The following is an 8,165-nucleotide window of genomic DNA, read 5'->3' on the forward strand; positions in this document are numbered from 1 at the left end:
AGGCTGTGACAGGGTAGGGGCTGACTGGAAGGCGGGGCGCTGCCAGGAGTGGCCTGGGGAGGCTGGGCGGTTGGGGACAGAGTAGCACTCGGGCCTGTCTGGCTGGGGTGGGCGGGGTATCAGGAGCTAGCTCACAGATGGCCTCGAGGGGCCCCAGGGGAAGCATGTAGACTCGGGCTGAGAGAGGCACATCATCGGCAGGTGTCTGGGATAGTCCGAGCCGGACTTCCGAATCCTTGCCCACAAGAGTCACCCGACTGGTGCCGGCCACCGGCTGCTGGAGAACAGCGGGAACGGATGAGACTCCAGGGAGACTCGGAGCTGCTGCCTCCTTCAGTGGCGGATAAAGGGGAGGGAAGGAATCACTGCAGGGCAAGAAAGACAGGACTGAAGGGCTGCCCTGGGGGGGCACCGCCACCCGCTCTTGTCCCAGCCACCAGGCAGGCCCAGGAGAAGAGGGAAGAGGGAGTCGCTGTGAGACCTGTTGGCTCTGCAGGGGCCCAGATATCCTAGGGAGAAGGTTGTGGGTGGGATGCCGGAGCTGAGGATGGAAACATCGGGAGTGACAGGAGAAGCCAAGGCCAGACCCTGAGGAGCACCGGCCAGAGGGGCTGGAGAACCACTGCCGCCCAGGAGATGGGGTCTCTGGGGAAAGGGAGGGTGAGTGCCAAGGGCTGCAGAGAACCCAGGCAGGTAAGGAGCGAAGGAGCAAGTGCCCGTTGGATGTTGCACTTAGCAACGGAGCCACTGGTCAGCCAGGCAGGGGCAGGGCCCAGAGTGAGCTCGGATGTGGGTGGAGGGGCGTGCGGTGGGTGAGGATGTGGATAACAGAACACGTCTCCCTTTCCTCCCAGCTGGGGTTGCAGGGAGATGGTTTTCCCAAAGAGGCAGAGGCTTGGGCTGATGAGAGGAAGCCCAGAAAGATGGGGCTGAGCTGTGGACTGTGGCTCTAAGGGGTCAGAAGAGGATGGAGGTGGACAGGACAGTGCGGCTCCCATTCGCTTGACGCAGGCCCCTGGAGCACTGGCAGCCACCCAACCTCCCGGGCTGAGAGGAGGGCAGGAGGTGAGGACACAGATGCCCAGGCATGCCCAGGTGGTGCCCCTGGCATTTATTTCTCAGGGGCTCACAGACGGCTGTAGTGGTAGAGCTCACGCCGGCACACGGGACACGAGTGCTTCACGTCCATTACAGTCCTTATGCAGAACGGGAGGAGGCAGCAGCCTAGCACACACCTGCAGCCCGGAGTGGAGGCTGGGCATTAGCTGGGGCCACCTCTCCTGCTGCACGCGGGATGACCCTGGGGCCCCAGCAGAGTCTGGGAGGGGCCCGGGTCTGTGTGTGTGTGTGTGTGTGTGTGTGTGTGTGTGTGTGTGTTTGGGTTTTTTTGTTGTTTTTGAGACAGTCTCACGCTGTTGCCCAGGCTAGAGTGCAGTGGCACAATCTTGGCTCACTGCAGCCTCCGCCTCCCGGGTTCAAGCGATTCTCCTGTCTCAGCCTCCCAAGTAGCTGGGATTAAAGGCGTGTGCCACCAACTGGCTAATTTTTGTATTTTTAATAGAGATGGAATTTCACCACGTTGGCCAGGCTAGTCTCGAACTTCTGACCTCTAGTGACCCACCTGCTTCGGCCTTCCAAAGTGCTGGGATTATAGGCGGGGACCACCATGGCCACCCCTCTGTATGTTTTAAAACTCCTCAGCTTAGAGGTGAGAACCATCCTAAACCCACGTGTTCTCGCCTGTCAGTGACAGCAGCAGCTGCCCTGGGTGCCCTGAGCCAGCTGCTCTTCAGGCATCATTCACCCCTGCACTCCCCGCTGTTCTCATGGGGGTTTCCTGGGTCACAGGGCTGCAGCCTCCTCTCAAGGAGGTAATGGCCACCCAGCTGGCCTCCCCTATGCTTGGTCCTGCTCTGTTTTCCCTGAAAGCTCCCCGTACCCTGCAGGGACCCACCCAGACCAACCCATACCAATGCTCAGGCCTCTGCAGCGGCTGAGGGGCGGCCACTCACCCGAACACGAAGAGGGTGGTACACAGCAGCCAGGAGAGGGTGCCCGGGACAAAGGAGGTCACCGTGATGATGAGGCTCCCACAGTAGGGACACACGGCCTGCACCGGCACAGACGTCCCCAACACAGGCATGCCGGCAGACAGTTCTGGGAGTGGGGAGTGGGAAGCAGGTGGGACCCCCCTGGGCCAGGCACCCTGTGGCTTCTCACCTCCCACAGGCTGCCAGTGCTCAACTGAGATGAAGAGAGGCTGGGATCTGGAGAGGGGGGCCCTGATATGTGGGGTGTGGTGTGGATCCCTCAGCCTGGTTTGGGGGAAGCTAGGGAAAGAAGTTTTCATAGCTGGAAGTGGGGTTCCCAGTAGACCCTAAGGGCATTTTTCTTTTCTTTTTTCTTTTTGTTTTTTTTTGAGATGGAGAGGCTGGAGTGCAGTGGTGTGATCTCGGCTTACTGCAACCTCCATCTCCAGGTTCAAGAGGTTCTCCTGCCTCAGCTTCTGAGTAGCTGGGATTACAGGCATGCACCACCATGCCCAGCTAACTTTTGTATTTTTAGTAAAGATGGGGTTTCACCATGTTGGCCAGGCTGGTCTTGAACTCCTGACCTCACCAGCCTCGGCCTCCCAAAGTGCTGGGATTATAGGTGTGAGTCACTGTGCCCGGCCCGAAGGGCCCTTTTCAACGGTGAAGTCATCTTCGCTGTGCCCTCCAGGAATTTATCCAACCCAGCAGTTCTGAATCTGGAGACTGCCTGAGAATTCCTTGGGAAATTAGTTTAAAATCCTGAAGCCCAGGCCCCACCTGGGGAACTCTGCCTTCCCCTCCTCTGTGGCCTGGGGGGTGGTGTGTTTGCAGAGTATAGAATGGGAGTCAACTCCATAAACATTTCCTGGGCACCTATTGTACACCACCCCTGTCCACCAGGGGGTTTCCACTGGAGAGAGATGCTTTGGTGGTCATTGGCAACACAGCCAGGATGGGAGCAGTGGCAGAGGCAGCTGGCCAGCTGTTTGGGCAGAGTCTTGATCAGTGGTCCAGAAAGGGAATGTTCTGGGCAGCTCCGAGCATGAGACAGAAAGCGAGGAGAGAAGGTTGGCAGGGGTACTCACCTGTGTGAACAACTCGGGGGCCTTCAAAGTACGTCCGGGGAGGAGGACCATAGGTAATTGGAGGGCCAGCAGGATGAGGACCTTTAGGAGAGAGGAAGAAAAACATCCTCAGATTGATGGGCTCGCTGTATGTCAGGGACTTAGCTTAAAACTCAGACTGGGCGCAGTGGCTCACACCTGTAATCTCAGCACTTTGGGAGGTCAAAGCAGGCAGATCACCTGAGATCAGGAGTTCGAGACCAGCCTGGCCAACGTGGTGAAACCCCGTCTCTACTAAAAATACAAAAAATAGCCAGGCATGGTGGCACACGCCTCTCCTCCCAGCTACTCGGGAGGCTGATGCAGAAGAAACACCTGAATCCGGGAGGCAGAGGTGGCAGTGAGCCAAAATGACACCACTGCACTCCAGCCTGGGCGACACAGCCAGACTCCATCTCAAAAAAAAAAAAAAAAAACTCAGCCAGCTTGAGGTAGGCACCCATACTACAAGATAGAAAACTGAGGCCATTAGCTGGGCATGGTGGTGCATGCCTTTAGTCCCAGCTACTTGGGAGGCTGAGACAAGAGGATGGATTGAGCCTAGGAGTTTGAGGCTCCAGTGAGCCGTGATTGTACCACCACACTCCAGCCTGGGTGACAGAGTGAGACCCTATCTCTAACAAAAAAGAAAGCAAGAAAACTGAGGCCTACAGGAATGGATAAAATTGCCCATGATTGTGTGGTTAGAGGTGGAAGAACTTGGGATTTGAACCCAGGTATGTATGTATGTATGTATTTGAGACAGAGTCTCCCTCTGTCGCCCAGGATGGAGTGCAGTGGCTCAATCTGGACTCACTGCAGCCTCCAACTCCTGGGTTCAACCGATTCTCTTGCCTCAGCCTCCTGAGTAGCTGGGACTATAGGCATGTGCCACCACACCCGGCTAATCTTTGTAGTTTTAGTAGAGACAGGGTTTCACCATGTTAGCCAGGCTGGTCTCCAATTCCTGACGTCGTGATCCACCCACCACAGCCTCCTAAAGTGTTGGGATTACAGGTATGAGCCACCGCACCCGGCCAAACCCAGGCATTTCTGACTCCAGTTGTGCCCTCATGTCTTAAGATGTAAGATCCTCCCAGAGGTAGCACCAGAAAGTTCAGGATGTGGAGATGGCACGGGGCCTTTTGATCTTTTTAAAAAATACATTGAGCGTTTGTTACGTGCTGCATCCTGTACTAAGCACTACACACATCACTGCGTTTACTCTTGCCGAAACATCATTGAGGTGAGTATGTGGTATTATTAGAATTTTGCAGGTGTGGAGACTAGGCTCAGGCAGGATAAGCAACTCGCCTGAGGTCACCCAGGCAATACGCATCAGAGCCAAGGATGGAACTTCAATGTTCCTGACTCTAGAGCCTGCACTGCAAACTCTATGCCCTTGCCTCTGGTCAGGAGGACTCCAAACGGGGCTGTGTTCCCTCTGCTCCTTCAAAGGAGGACTTTTCGGGTCCCAGTGAACCATGAAGAACCTCTCAATGTGTGGACACCCTAGCTGCATCCCCTCGCTTCCCAGTAGCCACTGCTTGGCTGGTCCTGTGGCCTCCAGAAGAGTCCCTGCAGACCTGGAAGCAGGCTTATGGCTGTTTGGACAAGGAATTCTGAGATCTTGGATATCTAGAGTGTGTGGTCCAGCGGTGAGGAAGATGGGAGGCTGATCCATTAATGCTGTGTGGGTGATGAGTTTCCACTGAGAACCACGTGGTGCTTTGCATGAGGACCTGGGCTTTGTCTGGAGACCTAATTCCTGCTGCTCCCTCCCAGGACCTGGGCACGCTCAAAGAGCAGGAACTAAGCCTCCCCCGCCCCCACTTCGCTCACTGCTACTTCGTAACACACAGTCTGGGTCCTAGGGGGACAGAAGTGGTTTCATGCCTATCCCGTGCCCCAGCAGCCCTACCCAGAGCTGTTTGGCACTCCCAATTTACAGATGAAGAAACTGAAGGTCAGCTGGGCGTGGTGGCTCACGCTTGTAATCCCACCACTTTGGGAGGCTGCAGTGGGCAGATCGCTTGAGGTCAGGAGTTCGAGACCAGCCTGGCCAACATTGTGAGACCCCTGTCTTTATTAAAAATACCAAAATTAGCCAGGTGTGGTGGCACGCACATGTAATCCCTTCTACTCCAGAGGTTGAAGCAGAATTGCTTGAACCCAGGAGGCAGAGGTTGCAGCAAGCTGATATCATGCCACTGCATTCCAGCCTGGGCAACACAGCGAGACTCTGCCTCAAAAAAAAAAAAAGAAAGAAACTGAAGGTCAGAAATTAAGGACTTGGCCCAGGGCTGCCAGCCGGAAAGTCATTCTGATCTCAGGCTTAGTTAGCAACTGCCCTGCTGCCCAGCCCCACATCAACCCTCTTTTTTTTTGAGACAGGGTCTCACTCTGTCAACCTCAGCCTCGGCTCAAGCCATCCTCTACCTCGGCCTCCTGAGTAGCTGGGACTATGGAGTGTGCCACCGCCCCTGGCTAATAGTTTAAAATGTTTCGTAGAGATGGATTTTCCCTCCACAACCCATGCTGGTCTGGAATTCCTAGACTCAAGCCATCCTCCCCCTCAGACTCCCAAAGTGCTAGGATTATAGGTGTCAGCCACCATGCCCGGCCACCCTTCTTAATCCTCTCGACCACTGCACACGGTCTACACTGTTTTCCAGGTGAGTAAGAAAACAGGTTCCGAAAGATTTGGTAACTTTCCCAAGGCCACAACAACATGGCCAGGGAGCCCCAGGGCCAGGACCACCTCTGCCTCCCACTGCCTCCACGCTCAGCCTGGGTTGTCTCTGGCCACAGGCAGGAGTGTCATACCTGATGTGGGTGAGTCATTAGCCTTATTTGGCGACTTCCTTGCAACACTTTAAGAGAGAGTACAGGATGTTGAAGGCCCCACTGCCCGATGGTCTCTTTTGGGTTCTGTGGTCCCAGGATTTGGTGGGGACAGTAAGATTTGGGGGGAGGGTGGTGAGAACTGAGGGCAGCCCCCAGCTCAGCACAGGGACCCTCATCTCCTCTCTGCTTCCTGCAGGCTCCAGAGTCGATTTCTCCCCGGTCCCTGCCAGCCCTGGCCCCTGAATGAGGGGAGCCCTCACCCTGGGGACTGTTCCATCCTGGTGCTCTGGTGGGCCTCTGTCCCAGCAATGGTGTCCGGGCAGCACCACGTTCCAAGCTCTGAGTGCTTATGCGCTTATTTGGAGGGGTTCTCATGATGAGGCCATCATGAGGTTGCCGGGAGATGCGAGGAGCTGGGGCCACACCCGACCACCTCTTGCTGGGCCGGGCTCCAGTGGAACAGCCATTGTGATGTGGCCTTCACTGTGGTCTCATCCTCACTTCCTGCAGGAGGAGGTGGGGGAATGGGCCTCCTGTGGGCATGGCTTGAACAGCTTTGGAGATGGCTCCGCTCCACATTTCTGTGGTCGCCATGATTTCCAGGAGATTTCTGATGGCTGGGTGGGGAAACTGATCAAGGGTCTGAAAAATACAGTTCTGTTAGAGCCCAGGTATTCTGTTTGGAGGAATTAATCCCGAGGGAGCTAACCCTATGTATGGAAAATCTGATGCATGCTCATGTCCTCTTAGAAATGTGGCCGGGCCAGCCAGGCATGGTGGCTCACCCCTGTAATCCCAGCACTTTGGGAGGCCAAGGTGGGTGGATCACTTGAGGTCAGGAGTTCGAGACCAATCTGGCCAACATGGTGGAATCCTGTCTCTACTAAAAATACAAAACTTAGCCAGGTGTGGTGGCACGTGCCTGTAATCCCAGGTACTTGGGAGGCTGAGGCAGGAGAATCACTTGAACTTGGAGGCAGAGGTTGTAGTGAACCGAGATCATGTCACTGCCCTCCAGCCTGGGCAAGAAGAGTGAAGCTCTGTCTCAAAAAAGAAAGAAATGTACATATGTTTAGGTTCGTATGTCCACACATATTCACGTGTGAATCAAAAGTCCCATCTGCCTCCTGCTTATTCAGCTTTATGAGCTTAGGCATGATCCTACTTTTCTTTTTTTCTTTTTTCTTTTTGCCTTGAGACAGGGTCTTGCTCTGTGGCCCAGGCTGGAGCGCAGTGGTGTAATCATAGGTCATTGCACCCTCAAACTCCTGGACTCAAGGAATCCTCCCCACCTCAGCCACTGGAGTAGCTGGGACTATAGGTGCTTACCACTGTGACTGGCTAATTTTCTCTTATTTTCAGTAGAGATGGAGTCTCACTATATTGCCCAGGTTGGTCTTGAACTCCTGGCTTCATGTGATCCTCCTGCCTTGGCCTCCCAAAATGCTGGAATCATAGGTGTAAACCACCAGGCCCACCCCCTACCTTTCTTTAAACCTCCAACCCTTCCCTTCTTCATCTGTAAAATGGGAATAATAACAACTCATAGGATTGTTGTGAAATCAAATGACATAATCCAGGTGAAATCATTGCTAGTCCAGATGTTGTGAAATCAGTGATAATCCAGGTGAGGGGCCTGCTCTTGATGTGGACAATGAAGCCAGCATTCTTTTTCTTTTTTTCCTTTTTTCCTTCATAATGAAGCCAGCATTATTACTGTAAAATGCAAATGGCCTGAACAGCTCAGAAGAGGAACTCCCAGTTATAGACCTCGTCCTCTGTGCCAAGGGTAGGCCAAGGGCTTTACACAAGGACACAGCCAGGAAGGGCAAAGTCGAATTAGACGCAACAAATTAGATGCAGCCATGGGGCACTAATCTGATGCTATCCTAGCTCTTAGCCAGGATTCTGGATGGCATCTCATTATGCCGGAGTGTATCAGGAACATCTGAAGACAGCACTGCTTGTCTTTCAGATTGGCAGAAGCTAAAAGTTATGGCCGGTCGGGGAAACAGGCAGTTCTCATCCTACTACAATCGGGGGAGCTGCAATATCTGGGGCATATTGCAACCCAGGAATACCATTTTTTTTAATGCCCTGAAAGAAGAGGCTTTATTAGGGGTGGGGGGAGTGGGGCAGCTGAGGCAGTAACCCCCCAGCCCTCTTAACAGTCAAGAGAGAG

This window comes from Cebus imitator, unplaced genomic scaffold, assembly GCF_001604975.1.
Source record: "Cebus imitator isolate Cc_AM_T3 unplaced genomic scaffold, Cebus_imitator-1.0 Scaffold4, whole genome shotgun sequence".
NCBI lineage: Eukaryota > Metazoa > Chordata > Mammalia > Primates > Cebidae > Cebus > Cebus imitator.